Source organism: Onychomys torridus, chromosome 13, assembly GCF_903995425.1.
Source record: "Onychomys torridus chromosome 13, mOncTor1.1, whole genome shotgun sequence".
Taxonomy (NCBI): domain Eukaryota; kingdom Metazoa; phylum Chordata; class Mammalia; order Rodentia; family Cricetidae; genus Onychomys; species Onychomys torridus.
In genome coordinates this window covers 73,714,128-73,737,610 of record NC_050455.1, presented here as the reverse complement: position 1 = coordinate 73,737,610, position 23,483 = coordinate 73,714,128, and the positions used below count along the sequence as shown (strand labels likewise).

Genomic DNA, 23,483 nt, shown 5'->3' with positions numbered 1-23,483 from the left:
TACCTATTGTCTCTTTCACAATAGGAATGCAAAGATATTCAAAATGTCTCCACTCTTCACATACATGCACATCTGTGCATACACATACACACAGGCACACACATGCACATGCACACACACACATATATTCATGAGTCACTTCAAATAACAAAAGTTATGTTTAAGTGTGTAGAAAGCATCCCGTAGTTCAGATGCACAATGGGAATTCAGGTTTAGAAATTTATAACAAGACAAAAGCTCATAAAAAATTACCGGACTACACTGAAATTGTCTTTGACTGCAGCAACTACTTTCTAAGCAGTACATTAAAGGAAACGGTAAAAATCCTTCAGGCCCTGCAGTTAAAGAAAACTAGTCCAAACCCCAGCACTGCCACTCAGGTGCCACTAACACTTATCCCCTAGCTGTTGCATTTGTTCTTTGATATCTCTGCCTCTCATCTCATAAAAACAGAGGTAAACGTGCTCGATCCACAGGACTGGTAAAAGGAGCAAAAACACTATGTAGTGTGCCTAACACTGTGTCCCAAATCAGAACATGGTCATCCCATCTATTGTAGAATTATTCTAAGATGTGTTAATTTGTTTATGCTGTGGAACATTTGCTTTAATGATGCAAAGATGTGTTGCATTTGTTTAATTCTGTGAAGCTGTGTTACTATGCCTGTCTAAAACATCTGATGGTCTAAGAAAGCACTGAAAGGCCAACAGGGAGGCAGGAGAAAGGACAAGTGGGGCTGGCAGATAGAATAAATAGGAGAAATCGGGAAGAAGGAGTAAGAGAACAAGGAGGAGGATGCTAGGAACCAGCCACACAGCCAGCCACACAGTAAGAGTGAAAGTAAAAGGTACAGAAGAAAGGGAAAAGCCCAGAGGCTAAAGGTATATGGGATAATTTAAAATTAAGAAAGGCTGGCAAGAAACAAGCCAAGCTAAGGCCAGGCATTTATGATTAAGAATAAGTCTCCTCAAGGGAGTGTGTGGACCAGGAAGCAAGGCATTGTTTTACATTCTCCCTACCCCCACCCCTCCAGCCCTTTCCCCACCCCCCACTGACTAGCCTATCTTCCCTCCCCACCCTGTGGTGGGCACAATGGTATGGCCCCAGCCCCTCCCCAGACCGTAGGGCCTTTCTGGTTAGGGCCCTGGTTTCTGCAGCTCCAGGTGGGCAGCTCTCTACTCTAGCACTCACCGTCTGCTGGGGTGCCTGGTGGCCACTGTCAATTCCCCTGGTGGATTGCCTTTACTTTTCTCCCTTCCTTCCAGACTCAGGGGCCGGGACAGCCTCTGAACTTGGTACCCTGGAGGCTCTTCATTTTTTGGCCTCAGGTGCACCCTGTTAGTTACCTTTTGTGATGGGAGTTCCCTTGGGAAGTCAGCGTCTAAAGGACCTTCCAGTGAGTCCCAGGAGCTTGCTATGTCTAGACACAGAGGAGGAAACCAAGATGGCTGGCAGTCCCTTGGTCATGCTGCCTGGGCACCCAGGCCACTGCGCCCTGTTAATTGAAGCCAGGCAGGCTGGAGAGGGAATAGAAGCCTGAACCTGGTTCTGCAGCTTCCATCTGCTTGCAGAGAGAGAGCTGAGGCAACGGGGAAATGGCCCTGGTAAAGGATGACTTCTCAGGATCAGCTGGTGCAGCAGGTGCTGCGGATCTGCAGGAGGCAGTGGAGTCCGAGGGCCTGAAAAATCTCACCAGTGCCACCGTGGAGGCCAAGCAGGTCCTGTCTTCCTTCACCCTCCCCATCTGCCAGAAGGGTGGCCCTGGGCCCCATGTGCTGGAGGTGGACTCTGTGGCTCTGAGCCTGTACCCAGAGGATGCTCCTTGGAACATGCTGCCCCTGGTGTGCAAGGGTGAGGGTAGCCCGCTGTTTGAGGCAGCCAGCATGTTGTTGTGGGGGCACGCTGGTCTCAGCTTGGAGCTGCGGGCCCGCACTGTGGTGGAGAGGCTGTTGCACAGGCACTATTATCTCCAGGGCATGATCGACTCCAAGGTGATGCTGCAGGCTGTGTGCTACTCCCTGTGCTACGAGGAGTCCCCAAGATGACCAACCTATCTTCTGCCACGCTGGAGGCCATCTTTGATGCAGATGTCAAGGCTACGTGCTTCCCTACCAGCTTCTCCAGGGCTTGTATGCCCTGGCCTCCGTCCTTCAGCGCAATATCTATTCCATCTACCCCATGCACAATGTCAAGATCCGGCCCTATTTTAACCATGTAATCAGGCCTCACCGCTGCACCCATGTGACCTCCATGTTGCACATCATATGGGCTGGCCAACCACCTCTTCCGTCACCAGTATTTTGCCCCCGTGGTTGGGTTGGAAGAGGTGGAGGCTGATGGTCCTGCTACCCTGAACCCCACTCCTTGGGTCCTGGGTTCTCTGCGACCACCAGCCGAAACCCTGGAGCTGCTCAACCGGGAACCTGGCCTCAGCTACTCCCACCCCTGTGACCACTTCCACATCACCAAGAGCACCTTCTACCGCTGCTGGCTGCAGACCCAGGAGTGCCGGAAGGTGGCCACCCGCTTCTCTGCCAAGCACTTCCTGCAGGACAGCTTCTACTGTGGAGGCTTGTGCCATTGTAACAGTTCCTGCAGCGATTCCCCGAGATCTCCCTTTCTACCTACTTTGCCTGGAAGCATGAGCTGCTGGGCTCTGGTGCCGATTCAGCCTTGGTCCCGGCTGCTCCGCCCTGGGAGGCCTGGCTGGGCCAGAGCTGGAGAGCCTGCCGAGGAAGAAGGCTGCTGAGGGACTGGGGTGCTCCTCCCTGGCAGCGGCGGTGTCAAGCCCCAGTGTGATCTTTATGCAGCGCGCCAAGTCATACCTGGAACACTGCATCTCTCTGAACAAACTGGTACCCTATCGCTGCTTCAAATGCAGGTTCCCTGGCATCTCGAGGTCCACCTACTACAACTGGAGGCGGAAGGCCCTCAGGAGGAGCCCCAGTTTCAAGCTGGCCCCAGCCCTTGCAACCACTGAGTCTCTACCCCCAACAGATGTTGGGGACAGGGCTCTGCTCTCTTTGAAGGATGAGGTGGGAGAAGCGGGGACAGGAAAAGCAGTAGGTGGAGGCCCTCCTGTTTCCCAGGGCCTCATTTCCACAAGGATGCCCCTGTCTTGTTGGCAGAGGTGACTGCGCAGGGCTGCCCGGAAGCAGGTGCTAAGTGGGCACCTGCCTTTTCTGTCGCTTCCGCCTCCACTACCCTAGCCTGTCACCCTCCACTTTTTGGGTATGGAAAAGTCTTTCCCGGGGATGGCCCAGGGTGCAAGCCTCCTCTTTGGGCCAAAGGAGGCAGCAGCCAGATGAAGGGCGGAAGTCAAATGAATGGCAGGAGATGAAAGCTGTTAAGAAGGTAACATCTGTGTCAGGCTCCTCAGGCAGAGACGCTGCCAGGGGTTGCTTCTTCAGAAAACACTCCAGAAGATGCCCAGGGAGGGCCTTCTAGAGAAGGGGTCATTCAGGAGACACCTGTGACCCAGGGCCAACCCCACAGTGGATTCCTGTCAAGCCAGACTGTGGCAGCAGCCGCAGGTGGCAGGGATGGCCAGATGCTGGTGATGGACATGCTTACCACCACAAGGTTCAAGGCCCAAGCCAAGCTGTTCCTCCAGAAGCGCTTCCAATCCAAGACTTTCCCCTCCTACAAGGAGTTCCAAGCTCTCTTTCCCCTCACTGCCTGCTCCACCTACTACATGTGGAAGCGGGCGCTCTTTGAAGGCCTCACACTGGTTGATGGCTGATGAAGGGAAGACCCGAGTTGTCTCCTGACTTGGCTAGGATGCCCTTTGGGATGGAAATGTGGAAGTCAACCACCTATTCTAACGAAAGCTACAGGGGTGGTTATGGACTCTTCCGGTGTTGGCTCATCATATATTTTTATTGTGTTTATTGTTTTTTTTTTTCCATTAAAGTGGATTGGCAGGACCCCCTTGCCAGTGGAAGTCATGATCGTGCCAAGCCTTCTGCAGCTTTTCCTGGGCCCACAAAGAGTATTACAGCGTGGCCATTTATCTTCTCTGTCAGGCAGAATATAGCTTTACTTTTTTTTTTAAGGTGATGTCCTTTTTTCTCAAAGGTGTCTTCCAAAGAAACAAGAAAATTGAGTGTGAGGCAGGTGTGTGGCTTTGTCTCGTGCCCCCAGGGGGGAACGTGCGAGACTCTTCATTATCATCAACTGGACTTCATAGATCAAACATGGTAGCCTCTAAGCCCGGGAAGGCCCTTAGGCACTGGAGACCCTAGAGAGGAAGGCCTGCTCCCTCTGCTGGGGGAGGGGTCTCTGCCTGTTCTTGCCAGCCTGGCTGGCTGTTGGGGACCTGCCTTTGGGCTGAGCCTCCTCAAACGTTGAGTCGCATCTTTGGCAAGGAGCCCCAAGATTATAAAGGTCAGTGGGAGACTGAGTTTTCATTGTCCAACAGCAAAGTTGGAACAACCAAAGAAATAAAGTGATGCCTTGCTCAAAAAAAAAAAAAAAAAAAAAGTCTCCGTGTGTGATTTATTTGGGAACTTAGTGGTGGGCCCCCCAAAAGAGCAAAATCAACCAACAATACCCATCTCTTGTCTGATATTTATCCTCAATGCTGAAAAAAAGTCTTCAAAGCTCTTTCTACTTAACCCAACAGAACCTCCAAAGGTCTGAAGAAGACTAACATTTCTATTAAAAGTGTATAAAATTAAAATAAAACAAAACAATATAAAGTGTACATCAAATATTAAATCGTAAATACAAAATTTACTAAAGATTGATTATATCATGAGAGATTACATTTTATCAATACCCTGAAAATTAAGGATCTGTTTGGGAATAGTGGTGGGGTTTGTTGTAGAGAGCAGTCCAGGAGCAGCAGTCAGCATAGATTCAGATGTAGTTGTATCCTCATCTGGACTTGTCCAAGCCCAGGAATAATCAGATGAATGGAGCATGCCTTCCCCTAAGGCACACAAAGGAAAGAGGTAGTCAGACACTTTCATGGTAAATCAGGGACTTCTCTATCACTGGAGCATGTGCTCACACTTCTAATTTGAGTTTTTATAGCAAGCTTTTGACACTGTTCGGGTACCCTCACATGTCTACCTCAAGAGAATGAGCAGCTGCTGAGATGAAACCCAATTCTTTACAGGAAAGAGACCACTTGGAGTAGGAAGTGCCAGCCAGAGGGTATGGTGACGCATAGACACAGCTGAGTCACTCAAGGTACCATCTGCACACCAAGCTCTGTATCTAAGCCCTGTTATCCATTTATTGTGCCTAAACATTTTCCATTCATTTTAAAATATAGGTGTGTGTAGCTGCAGAGATAGCTGAGAAGGTAAAACACTAGAAGACCCATGTTTTCCTCCAGCACCTACATGGTGGCTCACAACTGTCTATAACTCCAGTTCTGGGAGAGACAGCCTGCCTTTCTGACCTCCACATGCACAAAGCATGCATGTGATACACATACATGCAAGCAAAGCTCCCATATACATGAAAATAAATAGATAATAAATAAAATTTGCTTTTTTACAGAATTAAGGAAACAAGATTCAGAATTTCATATATAATTTTACATCTGCCCGAATTACAGAGGAATGATATATATGTAATTTTACATAAGGATTAATTTCTCCAGATGGTTAATAAATCCATTATTAATATGCAAGTAACTGAAACTAACTGTCAACTGAGTATATAGTATTTATTTAACAAAGTCTGATAGAAATAACAATGTTCATGTGTGTGTGTGTGTGTGTGTGTGTGTATGTGTGTGTGTGTGGTGGTTGATATGATGCCCAAGGTCCTGTTCATACCAAGTGAACAGTCCACAGCTAGGCTATATTCCAGCCAACAAAATTATACTTAACAGATATCAAACAACCCTTTCTCTGATTCTAAATTAGAAAATTACTCTTAATCACTTTTTATGTTTTTAATTTATTTTATGAGTAACTTAAAATTTTCATAATATATATTTTGATCACATTCATCCTCTACTTCTCCCCCAACTCCTCACAGATCCATTCCTACCCCATTTACTTTATACCTTTTTGGTCTATTATTTTTAATAATCCATTGAGACCAATTTTTGCTGAGAGTAAACTCCTGATTGTGGGTCTATCCATTGTAACATGCTTTGTGTACCAGGGGCCACACCCTGTAAGAAAACTTACTCTTTGTCTCCAAGAAGACATCAACTTCCCACAGCTCTTAGGTTAGACAGCAAGGGCCATGAACTCCCTTCCATCTCCATACTAGAATACTCACTGGCTATTCTTAGCTTATAAAGTATTTTCACATGCAGCTTAGAGACATATAACAGAGACTATGTTAATATGTGCATATTGAAAGAATGAAAAAATACTAATTAGCATGAAAATTGCTTTGAATAGAGATAAGAATCTATTTTATAATGGCAATTTAGATGTATCAAAAGTAAAAAAAATACTTATTTACACATCCAATTTGAGGCTAGAAAATTTTTGCATACATATTATACAATTTACATCATTAAATAGCTTATACCCAAAATATTGGTTTGTACTTTGGAAATTATCATTCACAAAGTAAGTATATATTTCCCAATTGTGTTATCAATGCATTCACTGTAGACACTTTGTAAGTATTCAGACAGTCATGTTTCATCTTGGCCATTGATACAGTTTGCATGATATTTGCTGCCTTTGAAACCACACATGAATTAAGCACAATTCCCCATATTGTTCCTTTGGGAATATTATATTTTAGAATCTCTTTGTTGGCTAGGAAGCTGGATAGTATTTGAAACAGCAGTCAAAAGGTGTTTATAGTAAATTTTGTGGCCCTAATAAAACATCTGCCTTGTTCATTTTTAAAACCATGGTTTCCCTACTTTAACAATGTTTGAGACACATTTAAATTTTAAAATGTAAGAACAGCACAGCAGCTCTGGCTTTAAGAGTGTGAAGGTTCAGGCATGTTGCAGATTTTTAATTTAAGCGTCTGTCGGTTCATGGCTCCAGGCTACCTGAAAATGATACTGAATTTCCAGCGGCTGAAAAGTAGGAGAGAATTTGCAACTCTCTCTTTTCTTTTCTTTTTCCCACTTTTGAAGTGATCTCCACTATTCTCTCTCCAGCTGTCTCCAGCATTCCCACTAAATTCTCAGCTTCTTTATGTGCCCTTGGATACCCATATTTTTCCGATCAGGTGAAATTGACCTGATGTATCTATCATTCACAGTTCAGAGAGCTCAGTTTACTTGCTAAGGCATAAGAAAGAAGATATAAACCTCTACATATTTTACCTGAATCCTAAGACTCACATTAATGAGGTTTCATCCATCACAAAGCACTGGCTGACATTCATTCATCTGGTCCCTTGTCCTATGTTCACTGATATCATAGTACGCCACATAACCCACATTACAGGAGGTCTCCAGGGAAGCTAGGATGCCTAGGTCATCCACAGGTTCAGTCATCACATTGTCCTGCTTTCTTAAAGTTGACAGTTTAGAAGCAACCACTGAAAAGGGACGTAAGAGATTTTGTGATGTCACACTAATCAAACTCATGCCTACTAAGTGAGGAATGTTAAACAGAATTCTAAAAATAAACCACAGAAAACAAGCAAACTACAGATACCAGACATGACTGAAACTCTGCCAGGAATCCTGGGAACAGCTCACCACCCATCCACTCCCATGGAGAGCACCCACTTTATAACTCACGCCCCTTTCTGATTATTAGAGCTGGAACAACATAGGAAAGACAGGCCTAATGCAAGGCATTTAATAACAATTTCTCTCAGTTTTACAAGGAATTTAAATCAATTGTTTGATGATTTCTATCATACCCAACAAAAATTAAATAGTGCCACTTAAGGAAATGAGGTTAGCATCCAAGTTTTTTGTTTTTTTTTTTTTTTTTTTTGAGCTGAGGATCAAACCCAGGGCCTTGTGCTTGCTAGGCAAGCTCTCTACCACTGAGCTAAAACCCCAACCCTTCCCAAGATTATTAACGGGGTAGAACTGCAGTGTACAAGATACCATAAGCTAGGGATAGCTTGTGACTATCGAAATCATCCCCTTATCCCATCAAGCATGAAGACAAGCCTCTATAAAGCTTCAGCAATAGTTAATACACTTGTGAAGCTTCATATTCTTATCTATAAAGGCCTTCTGTACTCTTTATGCTATAGTGACATACTCCTACACATTTAATCTTTGTAGATACTAGTAAATGTGTAATTCAAGAGAAAGATACTATTAGAAATATTTATGGATATAGCTCTGTACTACTGAGGTTCAAAGGTTGGTGTAACAAAGGTGACTTTGTTAGCCTCCTGAGTTCTAGTGAATTTTCAGAAGACCCCCACACTGAGAAGCATGTCCCTTGAAAACTCCAGCTTGGTGCTTCTGCCTCTACCCCCATTGACAATATGTCCGTTTTCAAGAGCACTAGAACTACTTTTCAACACTGTTGACATTCTTTCTGTTTTTAAGTCATAGAGAAAGAAACATTCAAAGGAAGAAGACGACAAGAGCCCCGGCAGGGGCAATGGTGACCAAAGTCAGGGAAACTCTCGACGGGGGCAACCAGGCTCCTCTGGAGGAACCTCCCACAGCACGGGAGCAGGCAGCTTTCCCTCGGACAATGATCGCTCTGTGGAACTTGGATGAGGATGCTCTGAGGGTGCAGAGAACGTTTCCAGTGATGGAGACCTGGCAGTCATAGAGCATGTAGAAAAACCAACGTTCTATTTGGTGTTCACAGATTTCCATTGGGAGAGGCTTCAAAAATGACTGCTTCATTTAAACATCCATTAGAAAAGACTTAAGTAGCAGATATAAATTTTAAAGTTATTTATTTACTTTAAAAGTTAATTAGCAGACATTACTGTGATATTTAAGAGCTCTGGCCCATTTTGTATAAAATTATTCACTTTCCCAGAATAGCAATATCATCACACAGTAATATGGGACTATGTAGTTTTATACTGAACTTTAAAATACCTTACAAATTTGAAAAATATATTTATGGCAATCAACCAAACTAGAGAAAAATCTAAATTTATAGTCAATTGCACACTTGATTTAAACAATCTATTATTGCAAAATATAAGCTATTGTGATACAAAAATAAACATTTATACCACTTAGCTTTGTTGTAAATTATCTTCCTGGATTTAAATTTTCTAAAAGTGGAATGAGTTTTGCAAGTTGCTAGACATTGGAGGTTCCAAGCAATAATGACATTCAACTTATACAAGTTTTACAAATTTAAAATTAGATAATTTTTAAATGAATTAGTTTTTGAGGCCTTATAAAAATTTACTACATTTTTTTTTCTATTTGAGACAGAGTTTCTCTGTGTAGTTTTGCACCTTTCCTGGAACTTGCTTTGTAGACCAGGCTGCCCTCGAACTCACAGAGATCCGCCTACCTCTGCCTCCCAAGTGCTGGGATTAAAGGTGTGCACCACTACTGCCCGGCCAAAAATTTACTTTTAAAATACACAGACAGAATATTTTAATAAAATACTTAAAACATTTTGAAAACAATTTTGGATGTTATTGCTCTACTTTTACCTATTACAGATTGGCAAATAGAAGACTGTAATGCTCTTACCCAGCCTATCCTTTGCTAACTAGGTAATTCTACATAGTTCATATTTTCAAGTTCTCATTTGTGGCTACAAACATAAAATTGGCAATTGTGGTGATAATTTGTGTATGCTCTAACAAATAAAGCTTGTTCAAAGATCAGAGGGCAAAGACAGCCACTGGTTAAGCCGTAGAGGCCAGGTAGTGGTGGCACACACCTTTAATCCCAGCACTTGAGATCTCATGACTTTGCTCCCAGATCTTGGGAGGCACACATGTCTTTAATCCCAGAACTAGGGAGGTTGAGACAGGAAGTGATATGGCTGAGCAAAGAAAAGAAATATAAGGTAAGAGGAGACTAGAGTCCGTCCCCTTTGGCTGAGGAGTCAGTCGGTGAGGTGAGAAGTGACTGTGGCTTGTTCCTTTGTCTCTCCAATCTTTCAGCATTTACCCTGATATCTGGCTCTAGGATTTTATTAAGACCAATTAGTAAACTGGAGATGAGGTGTTGGCAATGGAGGGTAGGAGATGGGAATGAGAACACAAGGGAATGGAATGGCTGAGCTGGAGCAGGGATGAAGTGGGAGAGCAATGTGAAAGAGATACCATGATAGAGGTAGACATCATGGAGATAGGAAGAAACTGGGTGCTAGGGAAGTTCCCAGGAATCCCCAAGGATGACCCCAGCTCAGATTACTAGCAGTAGTGGAGAGGGTGCCTGAACTGGTTTACCCCATTAATCAAACCAAACTAGTGGGAACTCATGAAATTTAGATCAACAGCTGTGGAACTTGCATGGGACTAGACTAGGCTCTCTGTATAGCAAGACAGTTGTGTAACTTGATCTGCTTAAGGGGCCCCTGGCAGTAAGATCAGAATCCATCCTTGGTGCATGAGCAAGCTTTTTGGAGCTCACTACCTATGATGGGACACCTCGCACACCCTTGATTCAGGGGTCAGGGCTTGGACCTGCCTCTACAAAATGTACCTCCCCACGGGTACATTTCTTATAGAAGGGAAGAGGGATGGGTTGGGAGGAGGAGGCTGGAAGGGTGGGAGGAGGGAAGAGGGAGATCTTTGATTAGTATGTAAAAATTAATGAAAAAAATGTTCTTAATAAAAAAAGATCAATTAGGATTCATGCCACAGGTAATACATTTAATACAGTTTCAAATTTCTTTGTAGATCAGTGTTTCCATTATACTTTTTATTACTATGTTGCTTTCATTATCATACTAAAAATCCATACTCTGAGGGCCAATGAAAACAAATGTTCTGTGTTGAAGAATGTTTCTTTATGGGTAATAATTACTTGCTTAGAAGAAAGTACTTTTAAATCCACCAAATATTAAGATAAGGCTTCAAGAATACTGTCTTGAAAAAAATTAAATTTTTTGACTTTGTAAATTTTGAATGAGCCAATATTCCATTATAAATTTTATATATAAGTCATCTCTAAGACTATATGTGCATGCTCCTGAGCCTACCTGGTCTGCACAAGAATTTTATACACTGCTTTTCACCTAGATCAGAAGTCTACATGTAAAGGCCACTACTAAAATCCCTGTAGTAACCACACACACTAGGCACATAGGACAGCCAGACAGGGAAACAGCTGTGCAGGCATTATCAGCTCCATGACCCAGTGTTTTACCACTACTCACAAAAAGAGGGAAGAGAATCTCAGATAAGAAGCCATGCATTAAAGTCTGCAAAGATAACCACTGCCAAGGAGTATTACAGTTTACAATGAAACCCCTGCATCTCCCACGTTTGCTTCTTCCATTTTAGTCTCTTAGCAAAGGCACTGCACCTTTTGAGATTACTCACTCATAGGGATTCAATTTGCTTAAAATATATTTAACTGGCACATACATATCAAAACTCAGTATCTTGTTTGGCTGGTTGTTTTTGTTTTTGTTTTCTGTTTTAGGATTGCTCTGGTAACACATTTGGCTCGTGTTCAGCCCATTTTATTGATGACTAAGGAAAGACTCTTCATGGAGTGTAATAGCATCAAATTCATAAAATGCATTAGCACTAATTCAAAGAGAATTCAGTTTCAAAGGCCAATATTCTATGATACAAAAGTTACTTTGTAGCATTCAGGGTATTAAAAAAAATAGAAACATGTTGAGAAACAACCTTATATCATAAATAATTTAAATTGCAATCAGCCCACTACACAGGAGAGGTTACAGATAAAAGTCAGAGTATTGATGCCAAAAAGGACTCTGTAGGGTTAGAGGAAATTTTTTAATTAAAGTAGCATCAGACCTAATAACTTCTCTGTGGAATGATAATTGAAGAATGAAGAAAACCACAAAAATTGGAGTTGGAGCTAATGGGCCATCCAAGAACCAGCTGCAATGCCTTTCACATAAATCAGTCATCTCATCTCCTAGTCTCTGAGACGCATCCATGGCTGGATGTTCCTAGCAGCATGGAATGGGAGTGAATTCATTTTCCTATGATCACTGATAACTACCATTAATTAATTTAAAATAAATTCAGCACTTCATGGCATCAAATAGTCACACTAAAGTGAGATGCTGGTTCTGGGACTGAGGGTTGAGTTTCCTTTCAGCACTCAGATTATTCTGCATTTACACTCTCTGGAACAGTACTGCTCTCACAGACTATTTTAGACCCCATGAAATCAGTGGCTTTTCTCTTCCATCAGGAGACCAGAAATAGGAACACACATATCCCTGTTGCCTCACCACGCTCAATGGTAGATGTCAAGACCATTCCCAGCAACCAGCCCTTCCTGGATGGCCCGCCCTCATAAATCTGTGCAGATGGTATTCAGTCTCTGTGCATTCCCATGCCACAGTGATCCCACATCCAAACACCAGACTCTAAACCACCCACAGCTCTCTGGTGTCACATTTATAGCAGGTGTGTGACATTCACCTCTCCATGTGATGCTTCAGTTAGTGCCATACCCAGACCCCACCCTGACATGCCATCTTTTCACTTCTCAGCTCATTCAAAGATCTCTGAGCCAGCTGTGCCATTTGAACAATAACATCTTTGAAATCTCATAGGTAAGGTATTCACCACTTTACCCCTTTTTTTCCTGTGTTATATATTTCCTTCGTATTTATGATCTAATCAATCAGGCTTTCATTTGACTCTCCAACTTTTATTACCTTATCTTGCTCAGGATGTGGATTACAGGGGAAAAAAAAGGTCATTGAACATCATCCCAATACTTAAATTATTGATGCCACTCCAAGAGGACCTGCAAAGTCTTTTTTTCTTTTCTCCTTACAGTTGAAAAATTCCTCCAGCTCTCTTCCTGAGTATTGTTACCCGTGGGTTGTTTTTTATAGTGGTACTTTATCTTCAGCTATTTGGCATATGGGATCAATAAGTACAGGTGTTCAGATATTGTTATGTGTCTACTTTATTGATGGAGTGGGGTCTGCATTTAGCTAGCATCCTGGAAACAGTTAGGAGGAAGTAACAGCAAGGCTGACTTTGCAGCTGCCAGGCCACTACCAGCCTTGAAACTGTGCTCTGCCTGCATCCACAAAATGTGCCTACCTGCATCTCATTAACAACACATCAACATGTTTTTCTTTCTCCAGAAAACCTAGCCATCAGCATTGCTCTTTTACCTAGCTGCTTTGTTTTGAGTGTTTATTCATAACATTTCTGGGCACTCTCTTCTCTAAGGTAAACAAGTCTGCTTAGACTGTCTCAAGTCCTTTCTATACACAATAGTTACTACTTACTAATATTGACATTAGTAACCAAAATGTAAGGTAAGACCAGGACATTGGCAACACCAACAGCCAAATATCATATACAACCACAGAGTAAAGCAAGAGCCATTGGTTCATACCAGGAGATTCCACAGTAGGTAACTAGATCCATCTCATGTCATCTGTGGGAGCTCTCAAGTGCCATGAAAGCTATCTGCTTACTCTCAGGTGCCAAGCTGCAGAAGCCTACATAGACAGCTGATGGAGCCCAATGATGGGAAGTGGTTGAAGCATTACAGACAGTCCTGAGCACAGTCCACAGGATGAACAGCTTGAGTCAGCTGTTTATACCCCATGGGAAAGAATAACTGAATTCACCAACAGAATAATTCACCCATCGAGCCCTTGGGTATATTTGGGTGGCTGTAGTTTTAAGCTGCTGTGTTGGAAGCAGGTTGCCATGAGGAAAACAATAATAGAGTAAGTATTAACATGATGTGACTTTAATTTTCTCTTCTCGTTGCACTCAATGTGATTCTAATAACATCCAATAATGGTGCCCACTGCTGATTACAGAACTCATTTGTCAATTTTGCTTCTTAAGTGCTTGGTTTCCTTTGGTGGGGACATTGACTGCTTCCTACCCTGACTTTTATGGGTCCAGATATTAGGTGTTTTAGAGTTAGGAGACAGCTGGAAGTAAGGACAAGACTTGTCTTCAGGAAAAGACTGTATGTGGCTGCTAGCCCTTGATTCTCACTATGAGTAAATTATGGCTCCTGGCTCCAGACTTCCCACTGATAACTTGTGTTCAACTGTGCACTATCACCCACATGGCTCTTAGAGATAATGATATGTAAAATCTTATTCAACACCACTTAATAATTATTACTGTTCTGAAGTAATCATAGCTCACTTCATTAGCTTCCACAATGATGAATCACTGAAGACCTTTTCAACTTCTGCCTGCACCAGCCTCTCAGAGCCCATGGTACCAACTCCAGCCCTACTTACTCCATCATAATGCAGCCATGGAAAACAGGAAGGTCTCCTGAATACATCTCAGAAGTTTTAGAGTACATGGAGGGCCATGATCTTTGTTGTTCTTTTTGTCTTGCTGATACCACTACATGAACATTCCTGACTGTTTAGAAGTCTCTAACCCAGACCTGGTACCACTTGCTGATGTCATGTATGTCCTCATATTGCAGGAGAACACTCCAAATGAACGCCAAGGCAGGCCAACTGATGCTTAGATCAGGAGCCCTCTGACAAGAGAAATGCACATCCTCCAGATAGTTATCTTGATGTTGCTCCAAGTATTCTGTCTTTCTCTAAGCCCAGGAAAACTAAGCATATCCCTGGTCAACCTCTTTGAAATTTAATTAGCTGTTTTCATACTGTGCATAGCACTCTGCTTTGAAATATGCTGACTGTTGAGTGGTTAGCTTGAGCTAATCAATATGTTATTTCACATATTGTGTTTTGTGAGAATATATAAAATCTATTTTTCTTAGCAATTTTCAAGGTAGTATCTTATTAACTATAGGCACAGTTTGAATCCTAGAGCCTTTGAAATTATTCCTCCCATGAAGGTGAAATTCTTTCTGATTTGCTTAACCCTTCCCAAGGCTGCAAGCTTCTTATACTCACCATTCTACTCTCCACTTTTATAAGTCCACTCTAAATACTTTTAAGTCTCACTTAATTTTCTTTCTTTCCTCAGATTCCCTGACCATGTGGAATGAAAGTGGTAAGATGGTTTAGCAGGAGCTAAGTCTGCCTTGGAGTAAGTGTTAAAGAATACTTGGTCCTTTCCCCTTAGCTCGCATGGATATTGAGATGAGGAGCCTCTGCCCTGACATACAGAGACTGAAACAACTCATAGTTCAAGGAGAGGGAGAACCTGCCCATCCTAATGATGAAGAAGGGGCATAAGAACTTCTAATTAATATTACTGTTTTATTTCATTATTATTTATTTATTTTACTTTATATTGCATTTTACACAGATTTTTAAAAAGAATCATTTATTTATTTATTTTATGAATATGAATTATCTATCTGCATGTACAACTTTATGCCAAAAGAGAGCATTAAATCCCACTATAAATGGTTGTGAGCCACCAGGTGGTTGCTGGGAATTGAACTCAGGATTTTTTGTAAGAGCAGCCAGTGCTCTTAACCACTGAGCCATCTCTCCAACCCTTTATACTGAATTATTATTATTCACAATTTTGTACTTTTGCATTTCTACATCTACAACAGCCTCTATAACTCCTCTCCCCCCTCTAACTCCTATACTTTATTTCTTATTCTGACTTTGACCTCTGTCCTCTGATGTTCACAATCCTTCCTCATTTCTCTACTTAAGTATTGACATCCTTGGCTCTTAAAAACAAACACTGCATTTTTCTAAGAATGACACTATCTTTGAAACTTCTTATACACACAAGTGTTTCCCACTGTAATTCAACACTGAGACGGCTGGCCCATCGTTGGAAGGATCTGAAGCTTCCTTCCCCTACATGGCAGGAGAAATGCAGTTCTACGTGAAATCAACTCACCAGGAGGCTATAAGTAAAGCAAACAAACAACAAACAGAAAAGAGAGAAAAATGAAAACTGTAAGGCACCTCCATCCCCAAAGATGTGCAAAACGTAGTTAATAAATACAAAAATATGAGACAAGAAATGGCTACAACACCTCCACAGTCTCACCAATTCTCCATGTTGTAAAGCAAAGGCATTGAGGTTGCCAGAGTGTTACAAGAAAGTGTCAGAGTCAGACTTTTAAAAGACACCAATAACCACAGAGATGATACAACAAGCAAATAAGTGAGGTGAAGAAATCAAGTCAGGAAGCTAGACAACAAAGTTACCACAGGTGAATAAAGAGTCTGAAAAGGATAAGAACATGGAGGAATAATTCAGAAAGAAAATTGGGAATCTGAAAAAGAACCAAAAAGAAATTGTGGAGGGAAAGAATTGATCCATCTGCCAATCAATAATCAAGTAAAAACACAGAAAAAAGGAAAACAAGCAAGAGAGAGAAAGGTCACCAATAGACAACACTGAACAAAACAACGAATTAGAGGAATGGAAGATAGGGCCGAAGCAATAGTACATTCACACACATTAAATGAAAAGCCAAAAGCAAAACCTAAAGAAATACAACCAAAACTTCAAAAGACTCTACAATACAGTCCATAAATCTAATCTAAAAACCCATTAGATAAAAGAAGAATCCAAGATAAAATATGGAATTATGGCAGAAATTTTCTTAGACTTAGAGAAAGAAATAGACATGAAAACACACAAGGAATTAAAATTCCAAATAACAGGAAAAGGACCATTCCACAATATAGCAGATAATATGTGGAACAAACAAACAATAAAACAGAAAATAAAGAAATAATACTAAAACATATGTGAGAAAAATGCTTACTGCCATTCAGACTTAGAAACATCAGGATAATATAAAATCTCGATCAGCAACCACAAAGGAGTAACTACTTAGTTATCCAATTCCAGATGGTCAGCCCAGAACACACATGAAGAAGTAACATGATACAAACTGAGCAGCTCATATTTAGGACTATTTTTCTTAAATATATATTCCTAAATATAACCCACTAGATATAAAAACCTAAATATGTATAGATAGATAGATAGATAGATAGATAGATAGATAGATAGATGTAGATTAAATATATATATAGGTATACACACACATATATATATATATATATATATATATATATGAATGTAACAATAATTACTGAAATAAAGAGTCATGATTTTATAGATAGATGATAGATATCTATATAGGTATATAGATATACACACATATGAATGTAACAATAACTGATGAAATAAAGCACCATGAATTTGAATGAGAACATGGTATATGGGAGGGTTTGGAGAAAGGAAATGGAAGGGTGAAATGATACAATGTATTAAAATCTCAAAAAATAAAAGTAATTTTAAAAAGGCAAACAAAATGACAGACATATTTAAAGACTTGAAAGCAAATAACTGTTAACAAAGATTACTGTACTCAGCAAAATTATTTCTGAATATTGATATAGAAACAAGAACATTTCTAGACAAGCACAAACTGAGACAATCCATGACAATGAAGCCAGAACTAGAAATTACATAAAGGAATACTGCACACAAAACAGTGACTGCAATCTCATGCAGCAGAACAGGAAAGAGTACATTTAATGAATAAATAAAAAGAAGAGAGAGCCAGGAAGGAATGTCTCCCATCCAACATACCAAAACAGCAAAGTCTTAATACAGATAGGGGAGGGAGACAAGAGCTATCGAAGATCCAATAATCCAGAACGACAAATAAAACCATGGAAATAGAAAAATCTTGTCAATAACAAACTTGAACGCAAATGTCCTCAACAAGAAGATGCAGACTAACTGGCTAGATTTTAAAAAGGGAACCAATTATCAGTTTTCTCCAAGAAATGCATCTCAATGGGAAACACATATAAAAACTAGACACTAGAGGATAGAAGTCAATATACCAAGTAAATGGAAGTCATAAACAACTTGGCATAGTATGTCTCACTACTCCTAAAATGGACTTCAAATGAGACCTAGTCATAAGAGATAAAGAAGAGCATTACATAAGAAAATGAGGATAACTCACCAACAAGGCATAATGACTGTAAATATTTATGCACCCAATCTTGAACTCCTAAGATAAACACTAAAATTTATACAAAAATAACGTAACTTGTATTATGGTACAAATGTGGTGCTTCAATATCCCACTGCCATTTTTAAATAATGCTCTAGTTTTATTTCTGTTGTGTGGTAAACACTGATCAGAAGCAATTGGGGGAGAATATAGTTTATGTCATCTTCTGTTTCCAGGTCAGAGTTCATCAGTGAGGGCAGTCAAAGCAGGAACCAGGAGGCAAGAACTGAAACAGACCATAGAGGGCTTCTGCTTAGTGGTGTGGTCACAATCTCACAGTAAGCCTTCTTTCTTACATAGCCTAGGCCCACATGCCTACAGATGGTACTATGTGCAGTGGGCTGGAATCTCTCAGACCAAATAGCAATTAAGACTATGCCTCACAGGCATGGTAACAGTAGAGTCTAGTGGAGGTAATTCTGCAATTGACATTCCTTCTTTCCAAGAGACTCTAGGTTTGTATCAAGTTGTCAGCTGAAGTTAATTGTGACACATAGATCTTCAAAATTCCAATTCAGAAGATCAATAATATCACATATCAACTGGATCTAGCAACCATGTATAGAGTATCCTAAATGTATGGAGCACATATTCTTCTTAACCCTCAGAACCTTCTCTAAAATCAATCAGCTCATAAGCCACAAAGCAAGTGTTAACAAATAAAAGGGAAACAGTTCCTAGTACCTTGTAATACATCAGCAAAATAAAAATAGATGTCAATCTCAAGAGAAACCACAAAAATTATACAAATATTTGGCGATTGAACAATCCACTTTGGAAACAATAGTGGATCGTTAAAGAATTCATAGAAGAAATGTTTTTAAATCCTAGAGTCAAACGGAAGTAATACTACAACCTACCAGTAACTTTGGGTTATAATGGTTTTAAAAGTTCACAGTTATACATTCTTACATATAGAAGTAAAAAGTAGAAGTGATCTTAAATAACCAAATGATGCATCTCAAGTTCAAGATAAGGAAAAGATAAATTCAAACATTCCAGACACACACACAAAAAATCAATAAATATTGGAAGAAAATTAATGAAATGGAGTATGAAAGAATGTGTAGAATAAATTAAATAAAGATAAATTATCTGAAAAATAAACAAGATTGAAAGATGCATACTCAAACTGATACAAAGGAAATGCAATAAGATCCAAATTAATAAAAACCAGAAGTTTAAAGGGAATTATAACGACAAACTCCAGTAAAAATTAGGTCACTCAGAATATTTGAAAACCTATACACAGCTAGAAGAAACAGATACATTATTGAGGTCATACAATTTAGAAAACTCAAATTCGGTTACTTAACTAGACCCATTCCAAGCAGCAAGAGCAAAGCGATGAGTAAGTCTCCCCACAAAGAAGAGCCCAGGACCAGATAGATTCATTGCTGAATTCTACTATACTTTAAAGAAAACACACCAGGGGTTGGGGATTTAGCTCGCCTAGCAAGCACAAGGCACTGGGTTCGATCCCCAGCTCAAAAAAACAAAAAACAAAAAACAAAACAAAACAATAACAACAAAAAAACACACACTAATGCTTTTCACATCACATCCAAATAAAAAGGGAAGCAATGCTACCAAATTAATTCTATAAAGCCAAAATTACACTGATTCCAAGACTGCATAAGAGCACAGTATAAAAAGGAAACTATAGACCAATTTCTCTGATGAATATGTGTGTTAAAGTTCTCAACAAAATATTTGCAAAGTAAGTAAAAACATGTTAAGAAAATAATATACTGCAATGTATTTGGTTTCATGCCAGGGGTCCACATAAGTAGACAGACTAACAGAAATCACTTGAGCATCTCAACAGACACAGAAAGGGCATTTGGAGAAGTTCGGTGTGCTCTCATAATAAAAGCCTGATGAATTGAAGGACTATCACTCAGCATAATAAAAGCTGCGTTTTATAAACATAGAACCAGGTATTTTTACTAAATGGTAAAAGTCTGAAAACATTTCTTTTAAAATGCAGAATGAGAAAAGGGTGCCTGACCTCTTCTGCTCACTCAATTTAGTGCTCAAATTCTTATCTAACTCAACAAGGCAAGAGAAAGAAATAAAAGGGACATGACTCAGAAAGGAAGAAATGAGATTATTCCCATTTCCAGATGACATGATGTTATATTTAAAATATGCTATATATGGCACCAGCACACTTTTAGATCTGAAAGATACTTTCAGGAAAGTTGGAGGACACAAAAATCAACAGCTTTTCTGTATATCAATCATTAACATGTCAAGAAAGAAATTGGAGAATGTGTCCTATCAAAATTCTTTTAAAAGTACATTGGAATAAACTTAACCAAGAATGTGAATTTCTCCTACAATGAAAATTTAAAATACTGAAAAAGATACTGAATAAGATACTAGACAATGGAAATAACTTCCATGCTTCTGTATTGGCAGAACTAATTTTGTGAAAGAGATATATTACCAAGATTAATCTACACAATCAATGTAATTCCCACAAAATTCCAATTACATTCTTTATATAACTAGAAAAAAGCCCTAAAATTCATAGGAGAGCAGAAAAACAAACACCTGAAACATAAGAAAAAATAATACTGCCCAAGGGATCCAAATATCGATCTACTCTCAAATTATATTAAAGAGTCACAAAGACAAAGTCATCATGGCATTAACACACAGTCATGCCAATTACAAAAGAGACAAGAACAGAGTAAAAGATCCAGGTACCAACCCAAAGAGCTACAGTCACCTGCATTCTGCATTCAACAAGTATTCAAAGTGTCCAATGGAATGAGGCTTCATCAAATGGTGCTGGTAAAGCTGGATGCCCCCAACATGTTTGCAGGAAAATGACATTAGATTCATAGCTCTCACTTCACTTCATGGAGGGCAGGGGGAAGGGATCAAAAGTCTTCATTTAAAATCTGGAACTGCTAGAGAAAAATATAGTGGTAGACACTTTAAAATATAGGTATTGGCAGAACCTTCTAAAATGGACTCCAATTTCTCAAAAATTTACTAATGGGATTACATGAAATACAAAATCTTCTCTATAGGAAGGGAAACTGTCAGCAAAAGGAAAAGACAGCCCACAGAATGCAAGAAAATCTTCACCGTCTTTAGTTGGGGATTTCATATCTAGAATATATAAAGAACAGCAAAAAAATTAGTCCCCCAAAATATATTGTCAAAAAAACAGGCTAATATAGTGGCAAGACCACTTGACATGCCAACACAAATGAAGAAATCTCACAAGGCCCAACATCTAGTTCTAGAGGAAGCTATGTAAGCAACTAATGGGAGAATCAGTCTTCTCTAGGAACAAACTCCCAATAGATTAAATAGATCAAATTCCAAGTATCATCCCTAAATCCATGTACATTGGAACAAAACTATATTCTATATGGACTCAGAAGATTTCATATACATCAACAATATGCCTCCCAATACGAAAGAAGAGGTCGTAAATTTGAAGGGGAGTGGAGAGCATATGTGCAGAATGATGTAAATACAGTACACATGCATGAAGCACTCCAAAAGCATGAAAAAAAAAACTGATCACACAGCATATATATATATATATATTACATTTTCAAAGTGCTCAATATCCTCATCTATTAGGAAAATTAAAATTAAAATGGTTATCATCAGGAATATAATTGACAATGCTAAATGTAAAATATGATTCTTTCCAAAAATAAACATGTGATATATATGTATATATATATATATATATATATATATATATATATATATATATATCTCACAATGGAATCTTATTCTGCCAAAAATTAATGAAATTATCCTTTTTCAACAATCCACAAGAATAGCATGCAAGGTTGGTCTTCACTTTGTGCAGAATTCTGATGTCTTCCAAGAATTAGCAAGTAGGTGGCAACTCTGAATATGTTTTAAATGATTAGATTTAAGGAAAGAAAGTAAATCATCAGAAATACAAAATGCAAGACCTGTGTATTGACTTTCTAAGAGTCCCCTGTAGAGTTGTATAATTACAAAAACATAACTCCAGGTTCCTGAAGTTTCTTTTATACAGTCACTGAATTGCTTGGTCTTTAAATACCACAAATGGAAGGAAACAGATTACTCTTTATTAGGGAAAAGTTAATATGCAGTAATTTCTTAAGAACAAAGTCTGAGATCCTAATAATATCTGTGTTAGCAGGTTATGTGTCATTTTTCAGGTCAGAAAAGGCCTCTGATGTTTTTAATATATTGACTTAATCTGGGAGAAAGTTATATATGTGTTTCCTCTGAAGAGATTTGGAAATTTGATCTACACTACCCATGTTCTTTACATTCACTAGTGCAAATTATCTTAATTTGGTCAGCAACAATACTTAATCCCTCACTGAAGTTAATATTTTATTTTAAAAACAATGATTTCCAAATGATACTAATGTCCCTAACACATTTGTTAGTTCTCTAATAATTATTTAGCACCCCCCACATCACATATGTACATTGGGAGGCATGTGAAAATGAACAAATGTGGCCACAGTGTCCTCAGGAGTTTCTGATTTAATAGTGAAGAGATGGCAGAGGTAAATGTTAGTGCTATGGTGGAGTCCAAGTGGCTTAGAAATCAGAGACAGCATAGCTTATATGAAAGAATTAGAAATATGTATAGAAGAACCCTAAGAATTCATTGGGGAGGGAGAGAATTTATAGATACTACTTTGAGAATCAGTTAATGGAGCTGGAACATTTTAGAGTAAAGCGCTGTCAGTGTGGCTTTGGGCACAGTATTTAAGAGACACCATGAAATACTTGGAGGACTGGCAGGAAGGTAATGAGTTATCCAGAGGAGAGAGGAAGAAGAAATCAAAAGGACTGCCGCTGACATTCCCCAAAGATAAGGTGCAGAATTTCTCACAGTCTTTAGTGCAACCCACCTCTGTAGACTGTGCTTGAACTTGACTGTATTCTTCACTAAGCTCTCCATGGGGAACTGGCCCTGGGGACCCTTGGGAAGAAGGCACCATCCCTCTCCACTTCTGGAGCTCTGTCATCATTTGACACCAATAACATACTTTCCCCAACCCATTGATCAACGTCTGAGAATCAGAAAGAGGCTGACATTTTGAGGCAGCTGTGTTACCAAAATGAAAATAAATAAACACAAACTTTTCCCTCAAAGTCAAGGCTACTATTAGCTTAGTTAGATCCACTTTTCTCTCCATGACAGGGACACTAAAGCAAACTCTTGCAAATTTTCTTGCTTAACTTGGACATATTGGAGCAGAAGGCTCCTGTCATTTTAAATAAGAAATATCTTCAAGTCAAAAATTTTAAACAGCAAAGCAAATGAAGACTTTGACTTTTGGAATCCAGCATATCTCCAGTTTTGTTTTTTTTAATAAGCCTGAAACTTCCTGGCATCCCATTGCTGTTTCCACCCACTACCATGCTACTGCCCACATCTTTCTGCATTTTTTACCTTCTAGAACATATCTAAGAAGCCAAATCTTATAAAAGCAGCAAA

The 23,483-nt window shown here is 39.7% G+C and overlaps 1 pseudogene; it reads left to right on the top strand.

The window, feature by feature from the left end:
• The first annotated feature begins 1,611 nt into the window (after nucleotides 1-1,611).
• Nucleotides 1,612-3,742, top strand: LOC118594495 (annotated as a pseudogene).
• Nucleotides 3,743-23,483: the final 19,741 nt, after the last annotated feature.